Genomic DNA, 13,496 nt, shown 5'->3' with positions numbered 1-13,496 from the left:
AATCCTTAGCTAAATGCTCCATCCCTCCACAAACAAAACAAGGTTCATGTGGTTCCACTTGAGCAATCATGTGCGATTTTTGGCCACTTTTCCTCATTAAGACATCAAACTGATTTTTCAAAGCTTTGAGTTGGACCTTAACAATATCCTCTTCTCAAGGTTGATAGATCCCAGAAGGTTTATGCTGGTTGGTGCTTTCAGTAGACTTGGACCAGTCTAGGTGTAAGATTTTTTTTCAATTTCTCCGAGATATTCAAGAGCATCGTTTGGCTCTTTTCGAGGAATTCACCATTGCATAACATTTCTACATATTGGCGTTCACAACTTATGCGCCCTTTATAGAAGTAACTGACCAAATGCTAGTTCTTATAGCCATGGTGAGGGCACCGATTTAACAAATCTTTGAATTTTCCTAAACTTGATAGAATATTTCATTGTATTTTTGGGAAAATGTATAAATCTGTCGTTTTAGACTATTGGTCTTATGGCTAGGGAAATGTTTCAGAAAGAAAGATTTGGTCATTTACTCCCATGGTCCAATAGACCTAGGTCTCAAAGAGTATAACCCACTTTTAGCTTTGTCCTTCAAGGAGAAGGGGAGGAACTTTAATCGCACAAAATCGACGTTTTTAGCTCGGTTATAAAACGTGGCTACTACCTCCTCAAATTGTCTAATATGCACGCATGGGCTTTCATTTTTCATTCCATGAAATATGGGCAAGAGTTGAATCATGTTGGGTTTAAAGTCCAATGCATGCATATTGGGAGGGAATATAATTGTTGTGAAAAATCCAATACGCAAGTGTACGCAATCATTAAACAAGTAATATAGTGAAACTAGAGTGTCGAATCCACGATGATTATTTACTAAGAACCAACAATTAACTATTATTTCTAATTGGTCTAATGAAAATTAAGTTGTAGAAAGTAGTTAACTAAATTAAAATGTAATTAACTTCAGGAAACTAGAAAAACTCAAGAACAAATTTAAAGAATAATAGGGCAATTTGTTTCATTAACTTTCCACTCTGTATTGCTCTAACACAATTTCCAGAACTTTTATCTCTAGTGTGATAGTACATTAACAATTGCAAATTATATTCTTATTAGGGCATATAACTCTCTACTACATGTAAACTTCCTACATCTTTGTGGTAAATTAATCATATAGCAGACATCAAGCAAAATAATCCCTAAGCTACACAAACCATACAGGTATTCTCGTGCAATATCAAATTTTTTTATTATTCAACTAAAGCATAATTATCTCTCACTTTTTAGATTTTAGGTTAAAATCATGTAATTGGAGGCTAATCAATCACAAGCATTAAAAAAGAATTGAATAAATCACAATATTTAAAGGAAATTCACAAAAATTGCATTAGAAAATCATAGAATTTCAAGAAGAATCCATTAACACCCTAATAGAAAAATTAGTTCATGATACACATAAAGAAATTCATAGGGTTAAGTTTAAACATCACCATTGTAGAAATTAAGAAGGATAAGTGAAGAAATCAATGGCTAAATCTTGATTCTTCAATCTTTAGCCTCCAAAAAATGCCACTTTCAGTCTTCTAAGGTTCAAGAGTCTCTAAGGTCAGAATACATGTGGTTAAGAGTGTTAGAGAATATATCTTTTACTCAATGGAAATATGGAAAACCAAAAATTACAACTCTATGCAAAAATACAATGGACAAGATGATTGATTAAATAGAATTACAACTCAATGACTAATAATACAAGTAAATGTAGAAATAAGAGAAAGAAGAGAATTATAAGAACTAAATTCTATAACAAAAGATACCAATAAATATGTAAATAGAAATAGAAGAAGAAGATTACAAACTCAATATAATAATAATACAAGAAGAACAACATAATGAAAAGATCAATGAAAAAACAAACTCTCACACAACCAAAGTGTAGAGTAGTGGGGATCACCAACTTGAACAAGGTTTAAAACCTTTGTCCAAAAGCTTATTTCCCCCTATTCTCTAAGCACTACGGGATCTCTCTAGGAAATAGCTCTCTGGAATTATCAAGCCTCTATGGTGTATTTTCCAGCAAAGTGCTTTGTGGATGACAAATGGTGTGTCCCACAAGTGAGCATTAGGCTCCTATATATAGAGTTTGAGATACCCTTTAAATTTTAAATTCCACCAAACCTTATGGCTGTTACCAATATTTAATTGGATGTTTATGGAATTAAAATGGAGATTTGGAAGTTATTTGTGATGTTAGAACCGTTCAATTTGGAAAAAACTGAAAAACCAAGTTGGCTGTCAGCCTCACTGGCCGCGGCCAGGATTGTCAGTGGCTGTGACCACTGGCCTCTGTCCCCTAGGCTGCGGCCAGGGAAAGTCAGTGGCCGTGGCCACATGCCATTTTCAACACAAAAAAGTCATTTTTCCAAAACATTCCAAATCCTTTCCCACATGATTTTGTAACTGTTGACGGTGAAATCTTGTCAACGAAATTAGATCGGAAAACTCAAAGGTAAGTTATGTGATGTTTATATAAGAAGTAAGAATAAACTTTAAGGAAAAGTAAACACAGATAAATGATGGAGCAAGTCCTGGTATATTTCTCAATAGCCTCTCCTTACAATGAATTTTCCAACCCCTCATTCTGAGGGGTCAAGCCCCTTTTATAGCTGGGCTCTAATGGCCCCTTATACATGGTGGTCCTGTGAGACAAAATAGTACAAAAGTACCCTGTCAGGGTAATAGCACAGGTGGCAGTGGTGTGGGAAGAGTGGTGGAGCAGAGGATCATAGTGTCAGCCTGGTACATAGTCAGAGGCGTGCATATAGTGCCTCCACTCTCTGGACTGATCCGTACCTCCACTACCTGTGTGGTACAGGTGTCAGGGTCATGCTCCTGTCCTCCCCATGGTTGTGCGTCATGCACCCGTACACGTACGGGTACCATGTACCCAATGGTTATTCCTCGTCCTACTAAGGGTAGGGAAGCTAACGAAAAGAGATAAGGCTTCTTCAACGGGGCCTGCTGCGTGTGTGAGGAGGCATGACGCCTACAAATGAGATGAGGGGCTTATCTTGTGAAACCATAACTTTGCATCCCCCATACTACGAGGCTCCTGATACATGGTCGAAGGGTGTTTAGTGGAGGCTATGTCTCTTGAGGCCTTTGGGGGCGAGGTGAGGTGACCTTACTGCGAGCCCTTGGTGCGCGCGGGGCGCGCGGGCGCGAGGCGCGCGGGCGCGCGGGCCCGAGGCGCGCGGGGCGCGCGGGCGCGAGGCGGCGTGCGCGTGGGGTGCGCGCGCGGGTAGCGTGCGCGAGACGCTTGGGTCATTTTGGTCAATTTGAGCAGGGTCATTTTGAGCAATAATTTGAGGGTTCAAATGGACTTCAAACATGGTTGCCCTGGACCTTCCGGAGACCTTAGGCATTAGATGTGGGTTCTTTACCGGTGTTGAATTTTGAGCATCCACACTTGCCCCCCAGTCTAGGAGAGGACCTTTAGGTGCTCTGGTAGACTATTCTCTTTAATTCTTATATCTTCATGCGAGGCTTATACTGTGGCTCAGCGATTTGCTGACTCAGCTCTTAACCTTTCCATGTCTAATGCCGAGAGGGACCGTCTTGCAGTTCGGGTCTAGGAGCTTGTTGAAACCAGGTCTATGTTAGAAAGGGCCTTGGCGAAAATTTCTTCCTCATCGAAAAAGTAGGAGAGGGCAATTGCCAAGGCCACGATGTTGCTGGAATAGGTCACCAGCCTAGCAGCCGAACTCCAGGGTGCCGAACTCAGGGCCCTTAGAATGTCTCGCAATGCTAGGCGACCCTTTGGGATATATGTTTGGATGCGTGAGTCTATGCATGCCGGACACGAGAAGTTTAGCGAGGCCGCCCCCATGCGATCACTTGGAGGCAGGGCGCGATGTCTCGTATAGAGACGATGCGCATAGGAGGCCAGTCGTGAGCCTTGCGTAGCGAGGGTTGCTCTCTTGGATGGAATTCACAAAAGAAAAATTCCTACATTCACAGCTCTGGTGCCCTCGACATCTCTTAGCGTCAAGATAAGCGGGGCCTCGCCATGGGAGGGCCTCGTGCCCCTGTCCTCTCGTGATGCGTAGCTTGGCCTCTTAGCCTAGCTAGGCCATACTTCACGGCTCGTAAGGTGATGCTTTCCTTGGGACAATCTTCCGGTTTCACAAGACTTACATGTCAGAGCCTGATAATGTGACTAAGCGACCTTTAGTCTTGTATTTTAACCATGCACTGGAGATTTTTTTTTTTTATATATTTGTCATGCTCGAGGTCCTTTGGAGGCCATGCGAAAGGTGGTTCGATAGGTCTCTCTTTGGTGGACCTTGATCGTATCTATAAGGATATATTGACCCCTTGGGTTCTAGTTATCCTTTTATATGTTCTTGCGCGCGCTTATTATATCTTGCGAGAAGCGTCCTTCTCGTCATTAGGCATAGTACTATTTTTGCAAGCGTCTTCTTTGAGACCCTTTTTGCAAGCGTCTTCTTTGAGACCCTTTTTGCAGGCGTCTACTTTGGAGACCCTTTTTGCAGGCATTTACTTTGGAGACCCTTTTTGCAAGCGTCTACTTTGGAGACCCTTTTTGCAGGCGTCTACTTTGGAGACCCTTTTTGCAAGCGTCTACTTTGGAGACCCTTTTTGCAAGCGTCTACTTTGGAGACCCTTTTTGCATTTTTGAGGTGATCTCCCCTCGGGTCGGGACTTTTCATGGCTAGATGGTCTTCGTTCAATCTCAAGCTTGATTAGCGCCCCCTCCAGCACGACGCCCCCTTCTATATGGAATCTTCAGACGTATTGGTAGTAGGGAAACTGAAGGAAGGTTCGCTTTCTTCCACATATAAGTTCTTATGGCCCTCTTCCATGCGTATGTACTTCTGTGCTCTTTCGAAGAAGTCTTCCAAATTCGAAACTTCTCTTTTGAGCATGCTACCCCACAACTTGCTTTCTGGACGAACTCCGGCTGTAATAGCCATCTTGTGCTCCGCTTTGGTTAAACCTCTCACCTTTGTAGCTTCTATACTGAACCTATGGATGTAGTCCTTCAGACTTTCATTCTCGCCTTGTTTTATGTTAGCGAGGCTCGTAGTTGGCATGACATAATCACAGGTTGCATGGTGTTGTTGGAGAAATTCATCAGAGAATTGTTGCCATGATTTGATTGTTCCTGGCCTTAGCCTCTTGAACCACTTATACGCCACTCCTTTAAGCGTAACGACGAAGCAATGACACTTTGCCCTGTTATTGACCCCCCTTAACCTCATCAGACTATTGAAGGAGTCTAAATGATATTTAGGGTCAGCAGTACCCTCGTACGGAGTCATGCGAGGCTCTCTGAAGCCAGTGGGCATTCGCTCAACCTGAATCTCCCTTGTGAAGGGTGACTCACGGTCAAATTCTTCATCATCCATGTACCCCCCAAGTGCAGTGGTGATCTTGCCCCGAGGGCTTCGCATTTTGGTGCCTAGTCCCCTCCTCTTTTTGCATAAGGAGTTTTGCGTGTTCTCGGGCTGATCCCTTGCCTTGGTTGTGTCCCTCGGGGGAACCGCGGGGGGTACGTCTCTTACTTCTGACCTCTCTCCATGGGGCTCTTTTCTTAGGCCAGGGGGTGCTTCTTTTGAGGGGACTTCGGCCTCGTTCCTACGACCATCATCTTCCCTCCGCCTTGGCTCCTGGGGACATTTCATTGGCCTAGGTCCCTCCTGGTACTTTGTCTGGGGGGTTTTACTGGTGGAAAGTTTGGTTCCCCCATTGTCTACGGGGACAGTGCTTTCCCCTTTTTCATACTCCTTCCCTTTACGCTTAGGGAGGGGTATGCTTGACTTCCCTTGTAGTAGGTCATTTAAAACCTCTTGCATGTTCTCTATCATGGTTTCCAGCCTTCGAGTCTTTTTACGCAACTCGTGAATCTCGCCTATGTAGAAGCGCTTCCTTGAGTAGGAACTTACCGGGCGTACCCCGGGACCCTTGCCTAGCCAGTGTGTCGAGGGACCGGGGTCCTGGTGGCCTGAGCGTGGGGTCAACCGGGGCCGATTAAGTGGATGCACTAGTGGTTCTGAATGACCTCCGTTGGGCTGGATAGCTGGGGACGATGCTTCCCTCTCCTCCCCTGGGGGAAGAGGTTCTTCCGGCCCACCTCCATGCCCGGGCGGAGGGGAGTCTTTCTTGGAGGCCCTTCGCTGTACTTCGTCTCGGTGAGCCTCAACCTCTTGTATTTGCCGTAGGCGTTTTGAACGTCTTAGCATCTTTCTTTTTTGGAAGTGATGGAAGAACACTGGCTTGATGCTTGTTCTTCCCACAGACGGCGCCAAACTGTTGACGGTGAAATCTCGTCAACGAAATTAGATCGGAAAACTCAAAGGTAAGTTATGTGATGTTTATATAAGAAGTAAGAATAAACTTTAAGGAAAAGTAAACACAGATAAATGATGGAGCAAGTCCTGGTATATTTCTCAATAGCCTCTCCTTACAATGAATTTTCCAACCCCTCATTCTGAGGGGTCAAGCCCCTTTTATAGCTGGGCTCTAATGGCCCCTTATACATGGTGGTCCCGTGAGACAAAATAGTACAAAAGTACCCTGTCAGGGTAATAGCACAGGTGGCAGTGGTGTGGGAAGAGTGGTGGAGCAGAGGATCATAGTGTCAGCCTGGTACATAGTCAGAGGCGTGCATATAGTGCCTCCACTCTCTGGACTGATCCGTACCTCCACTACCTGTGTGGTACAGGTGTCAGGGTCATGCTCCTGTCCTCCCCATGGTTGTGCGTCATGCACCCGTACACGTACGGGTACCATGTACCCAATGGTTATTCCTCGTCCTACTAAGGGTAGGGAAGCTAACGAAAAGAGATAAGGCTTCTTCAACGGGGCCTGCTGCGTGTGTGAGGAGGCATGACGCCTACAAATGAGATGAGGGGCTTATCTTGTGAAACCATAACTTTGCATCCCCCATACTACGAGGCTCCTGATACATGGTCGAAGGGTGTTTAGTGGAGGCTATGTCTCTTGAGGCCTTTGGGGGCGAGGTGAGGTGACCTTACTGCGAGCCCTTGGTGCGCGCGGGGCGCGCGGGTAAAATGGAATATCTGGTAAAATGGAAGGGGCTCGCTGATGACGAAATCAGCTGGGAAAGGGCGGAAGACTTGAAGAAGCTCACGCAGAAGATTGAAGATCTACAAGCTACTTCGTCGAGGGCGCCGAAAGATTAAGTGGGGGAGAGTGTGGCGTGCTGCCCCTTTGGCACACCCACATGGGGCCATTTTGTAATGAGCATGCCTTGGTGCTTGATCATTAGTCAAGTCTTGCACCAAGCAACCTCATGGGATAGGGTAGTGGCAGTTTTGTAATATTGCATATGTCTCCCAGACAAAAATCATATATGTTCCTGGGAAGACTTTATTTCCCTAGAAGGCTCCTTAGGGGGAGGTGACCTGGTGACTTAGGGAAGCACCATGGCCATCAGCAGATAGGGGCCAAAGCTGTGTACTCCCTTGCCCTATCAAGGCTATATATTAATGAAATAACATTTATCCATACTTGCCCCTGTGTACTTCCTTGTTGCTTATGTGTTACTTGTTTGTTACCTTCGTTGGGCCTTTGTGTGCCACTTGCCTTGTTGTGTGCTTTGTGTTGTGTGGACGTTCCTAGGAATGACTTGCTTTGTGCTTGCTCATACTTCGTTATTGCCCGTTGCATGTCCGAGATGTGTATGTGGCTAACCGCTGAGTTTGTTTGCCTGTAGGTGTGTGTTGTAGGCTGACTTGCTAGCTTGAAGAGTCTGCAAGTGCCGCACGTTCCGTCTAGTTGGAATCCCCAAATAGCCGGCCCGTGACAGTTGGTATCAGAGCCAAGTTAGAAAGCGCTTGGCAAGAACACACTATGGTGAGCAACACTCAGAGGATCGAAGCTCTTGAGAAGCGAGTAGGGGAACTAGATGGCCTGGACGAGAGGGTCAGGGATCTTTCCTCTGCAAGTCAGGACTCGGGTTCATCTGATGCATACAATCGCATAGCTGCGTTGGAGAAGGAGAATGATGTTCTTCTATCCAGAATTATCGCGTTGGAGAAAAGAAACACTCCAACAAGTACTTCTGTTTCCCCTCGGTGGGAAGAGCGCATCGCGGCAGTGGAGCGCATGCTAAGGGAACAAGAAGTTTCAATAAATGACACAACAGAAGATTGCAGGGAGGCAGTCGGTGTGCTCAGAGAAGAAATGGCTGAGCTAACTGCCAAGGTAAACCTGACCATGCGAGCGGTTGGGAATGCCCCTGCAACAGGGCCGATAGGTATGGAATATGGCCGAGCCAAAGTACCCGAGCCGAGGCCCTATAATGGGGCCAGAGATGCAAAGGATTTGGAGAATTTCCTCTTTGACATGGAACATTACTTTAGAGTCGTGCGGGCCGATTCGGAAGATGGAAAGGTCGCCATGGCTACCATGTATTTGTCGGGGGATGCCAAAGTGTGGTGGAGGACCAAATATGATGATATAGAGAATGGCAGGTGTACCATCACATCTTGGGCGGACCTGAAGAGGGAATTAAAGACGCAGTTTCTGCCAGAAAATGTAGCTTACATAGCTCGTCGCCAGTTACGAGAGCTTAAACAAGTCGGGACAGTCCGAGAGTATGTAAAGAGATTTTCGGGACTGATGCTCGATATTAAAGACATGTCCGAAGTGGACAGGCTCTTCTGCTTCCTCGAGGGACTGAAACCGTGGGCCAAGCAAGAACTTCAAAGACAGCGGGTGACTGATCTAGCCATCGCTCAAGCTGCTGCCGAACGCTTAACAGACTACACTCCGGAGAGTAGCCTGCCGAAAAAGGCTACCCCTCTAGCCAGCTCAAGTAGCGTCGGGAGTAAGAAGTTTGGGAAGTCCTGGCAGGGCAAGAGTGGGGGAGAGAAGAGGACAGCTGAGTCCAATTCTTCCAGTGGGACAGATGCTGCTGTAGGGAAGAAGCCGCTAGCTTGTTGGATTTGCAAAGGCCCACACAAGTCGGCAGTATGCAAATTCCGGGGCCAGATAAATGCCCTCATTGGCCAAGAACAACAAGGTGAAGGAGAAGAGGAAGAAGAAGAAGAGTACGCGCACATGGGCGCTGTCCGTCTGTTGAACGCTCTCAAGAAGCATGGCGAGAAAGGGAAGAAGACCCTGGGGAAAGGGCTAATGTTCGTGGATGCCGCTATCAATGGCAAGCCTGCCAAAAGGGTGATGATTGATACTGGCGCCACCCACAACTTCATCTCTGAACTCGAAGCAAAGCGACTGGGACTAAAGCTGGAGAAAGATGCAGGCCGCATGAAGGCGGTCAACTCCAAAGCCTTGGCCACATCTGGCGTGGCTAAAAGGGTAAAAGTGAAGATCGACACGTGGGAAGGGCAGACTGATTTGGTGGTCGTCCATATGGACGACTTCGATGTAGTTTTGGGAATGGACTTTCTAACCGAGAAAGGTGCCATTCCAATTCCTGCCACTGGAAGCTTACTCATAATGGGAGAGACTCCTTCAATGGTACCTGCAAAGGTGAAGCCACCCCCTGCTGTGAAGCTTCTATCAGCTTTACAGTTCAAGAAGGGTGTGAGGAAGCAGGAGCCGACTTATGTAGCTGTGCCCACCGTGTTCGAAGAAGTAGTGGAAGAAATTGTTCCACTAGAAATTACGAGGGTCTTGAAGGTGTATGGGGATGTGATGCCAGATAAACTCCCCAAAGCCTTGCCACCAAAGAGGGGGATTGATCACCAGATAGAACTGGTGCCTGGAGCGAAACCTCCAACAAAAGCGCCATACAGAATGGCACCCCCTGAGCTAGAAGAATTGAGGAAGCAATTAAAAGAGCTATTGGAGGCAGGCTTCATCAGACCGTCGAAGGCGCCATATGGCGCACCAGTGCTATTCCAGAAGAAGCACGATGGGAGCTTGAGACTGTGCATCGACTATAGGGCTCTCAATAAGGTGACAGTTCGCAACACATACCCCATTCCTCTAATCGCTGATTTGTTCGACCAGCTAAGTGGAGCTAAATACTTCACAAAGTTGGACTTGAGATCGGGCTATTATCAGGTGAGGATTGCAGATGGGGATGAACCAAAGACTACGTGTGCTACTCGATACGGAGCATTTGAGTTTCGAGTAATGCCGTTTGGGTTGACAAATGCACCTGCTACCTTCTGTACACTAATGAACCAAGTATTCCACGAGTATCTAGATAAGTTCGTGGTGGTGTACTTGGATGACATCGTGGTTTATAGCGCCACGATAGAAGAGCATCAAGAACACTTGGCTCAAGTGTTTCAGAAGTTGAGAGAGAACCAGCTATATGTGAAGCGAGAGAAATGCTCGTTTGCACAGGAGAGCATCAAGTTCTTAGGCCACGTGGTGGAACGTGGCCGTATTCGTATGGATCTGGAGAAGGTGAGGGCAATCCAGGAATGGAAAGCCCCCACAAACGTGAAAGAACTCCGCTCCTTCTTGGGCCTAGCTAACTACTATAGAAGATTTGTGGACGGCTACTCAAGAAGGGCGACACCCTTGACCGAGCTTCTGAAAAAGGGTGTGATTTGGGCGTGGACTGACAAGTGTGCTGAAGCGTTCAGAAGTTTGAAAGAAGCCATGATGAAGGATCCTGTTCTTGCCTTGCCAACTATTAGCAAGCCCTTCGAAGTACAGACAGATGCATCAGATTATGCTCTGGGAGGGGTACTAGTACAAGAGGACCACCCAGTCGCATACGAAAGTCGCAAGCTGTCTGAAGCTGAGAGGAGGTATACTGCCCAGGAGAAGGAGCTCCTCGCAGTTATACATTGCTTGCGAGTGTGGAGGCATTACTTGCTGGGGTCAAAGTTCGTGGTGAAGACGGATAATGCAGCTGTGAGTCATTTCCTTACTCAGCCGAAACTGACCCCTAAGCAGGCTCGATGGCAGGAGTTTGTGGCGGAATTCGACTTCCGTTTTGAGCACAGGGCAGGACGCTTGAACCAGGCAGCTGACGCCTTGAGTCGTAAAGCGGAGTTGGCGACTCTAAAGATCATGGCTAGTTTATCGGCTAGCGTGGTGAACACTCCACTCAAGGAACGTATTAAAGAAAACCTAGAAAAAGACCCAGTTGTCAGGACCATCCTGAAGCTCGTAAAAGAAGGCAAGACTCACCAGTTCTGGGTGGAGGATGACCTTCTGTGGGCTAAAGGGGGACGCTTGTATGTTCCAAAAGCTGGAGATTTGCGAAGGACATTACTAAGCGAGTGTCATGACACTCTGTGGGCAGGTCATCCAGGGCGGCAGAGAACCCATGCCCTCTTGAAGCAGGGATACTACTGGCCACAAATGCGGGACGATGTAGTGGAGTACACCAAGACATGTCTGGTCTTCCAGCAAGACAAGGTCGATAGGAACAAGACACCTGGGTTGTTGGAGCCCTTGCGAGTCCTAAGCCGACCGTGGGAGAGCGTGTCGCTTGACTTTATCACCAGTCTTCCGAAGACAGGAGATTTAAGTGCGATCTTGGTGGTCGTGGATAGATTCTCGAAGTATGCAACATTCATCCCAGTGTCGAAATACTGTTCGGCAGAAGAGACAGCCAGACAATTTTTCAAACATATTGTCAAATATTGGGGAGTGCCCCAGAACATAGTCAGTGACCGAGATGGAAGATTCACGGGGACGTTTTGGTCCGAATTATTCAATCTCTTGGGGTCACAACTGAATATTTCCTCGAGCTACCATCCGCAGACAGATGGGCAGACAGAAAGATTCAACGGGATGTTGGAAGAGTACTTGCGCCACTTTGTCAATGCCAATCAGAAGAATTGGCTGCAACTACTCGATGTAGCTCAATTTTGTTTCAACTCTCAAAAGAGTTCTTCGTCGAATAAGAGCCCTTTTGAAGTTGTTAATGGACAGCAACCACTGTTACCCCACACAGTGGATGAATATCGCGGTCGGAACCCGCGAGCCTTTCACTTCACCAAAGACTGGAAGAAGACAACAGAGATTGCCCGAGCTTATCTAGAGAAAGCCTCAAGAAGAATGAAGAAGTGGGCAGATCAGAAGCGCAGACCACTGGAGTTCAAAGCAGGTGACTTAGTGTTAATCAAGCTGCGGCCCGAACAGTTGAGATTCCGAGGGGACAAAGACATCAGACTCGTCCGCAAGTACGAGGGTCCAGTCTCAGTCATCTCAAAAGTTGGCCTAACTTCATACAAAGTCAACCTACCCGCTTGGATGAAGATACACCCGGTCCTTCACGTTAGCAACTTGAAGCCATATCATGAAGATCCAGCCAATCCAGAGCGCAACCAGTCAACCAGAGGAGGAGTCAGTGTTCAGCCAAGGAGCAAGCGTCAACCTGAAGAAATCCTGGCGGAAAGAACGGTCACCACTGACCGTAAAAAGCATAAGGAATATCTGGTAAAATGGAAGGGGCTCGCTGATGACGAAATCAGCTGGGAAAGGGCGGAAGACTTGAAGAAGCTCACGCAGAAGATTGAAGATCTACAAGCTACTTCGTCGAGGGCGCCGAAAGATTAAGTGGGGGAGAGTGTGGCGTGCTGCCCCTTTGGCACACCCACATGGGGCCATTTTGTAATGAGCATGCCTTGGTGCTTGATCATTAGTCAAGTCTTGCACCAAGCAACCTCATGGGATAGGGTAGTGGCAGTTTTGTAATATTGCATATGTCTCCCAGACAAAAATCATATATGTTCCTGGGAAGACTTTATTTCCCTAGAAGGCTCCTTAGGGGGAGGTGACCTGGTGACTTAGGGAAGCACCATGGCCATCAGCAGATAGGGGCCAAAGCTGTGTACTCCCTTGCCCTATCAAGGCTATATATTAATGAAATAACATTTATCCATACTTGCCCCTGTGTACTTCCTTGTTGCTTATGTGTTACTTGTTTGTTACCTTCGTTGGGCCTTTGTGTGCCATTTGCCTTGTTGTGTGCTTTGTGTTGTGTGGACGTTCCTAGGAATGACTTGCTTTGTGCTTGCTCATACTTCGTTATTGCCCGTTGCATGTCCGAGATGTGTATGTGGCTAACTGCTGAGTTTGTTTGCCTGTAGGTGTGTGTTGTAGGCTGACTTGCTAGCTTGAAGAGTCTGCAAGTGCCGCACGTTCCGTCTAGTTGGAATCCCTAAATAGCCGGCCCGTGACACGGGGCGCGAGGCGCGCGGGCGCGAGGCGAGAGGCGCGCGGGCGCGAGGCGCGAGGCGAGAGGCGCGCGGGCGCGAGGCGGCGGGCGCGCGGGCGCGAGGCGGCGGGCGCGCGGGCGCGAGGCGGCGTGCGCGCGGGGCGCGCGGGCGGAAGGCGGCGTGCGCGTGTGGTGCGCGCGCGGGCAGCGTGCGCGAGACGCTTGGGTCATTTTGGTCAATTTGAGCAGGGTCATTTTGAGCAATAATTTGAGGGTTCAAATGGACTTCAAACATGATTGCCCTGGACCTTCCGGAGACCTTAGGCATTAGATGTGGGTTCTTTACCGGTGTTGAATTTTG

The 13,496-nt window shown here is 47.3% G+C and overlaps 1 non-coding gene across 1 annotated transcript; it reads left to right on the top strand.

The window, feature by feature from the left end:
* Window positions 1–369: 369 nt before the first annotated feature.
* Window positions 370–475, top strand: LOC133807876 (small nucleolar RNA R71). Its single transcript, XR_009879762.1, has one exon. It is a non-coding gene; the product is annotated as a small nucleolar RNA R71 (small nucleolar RNA).
* The last annotated feature ends 13,021 nt before the right edge of the window (window positions 476–13,496 follow it).

The sequence above is a fragment of the Humulus lupulus genome, chromosome X (genome assembly GCF_963169125.1).
Source record: "Humulus lupulus chromosome X, drHumLupu1.1, whole genome shotgun sequence".
Classification (NCBI taxonomy): domain Eukaryota; kingdom Viridiplantae; phylum Streptophyta; class Magnoliopsida; order Rosales; family Cannabaceae; genus Humulus; species Humulus lupulus.
This window is presented reverse-complemented; position numbering and strand designations above follow the sequence as displayed.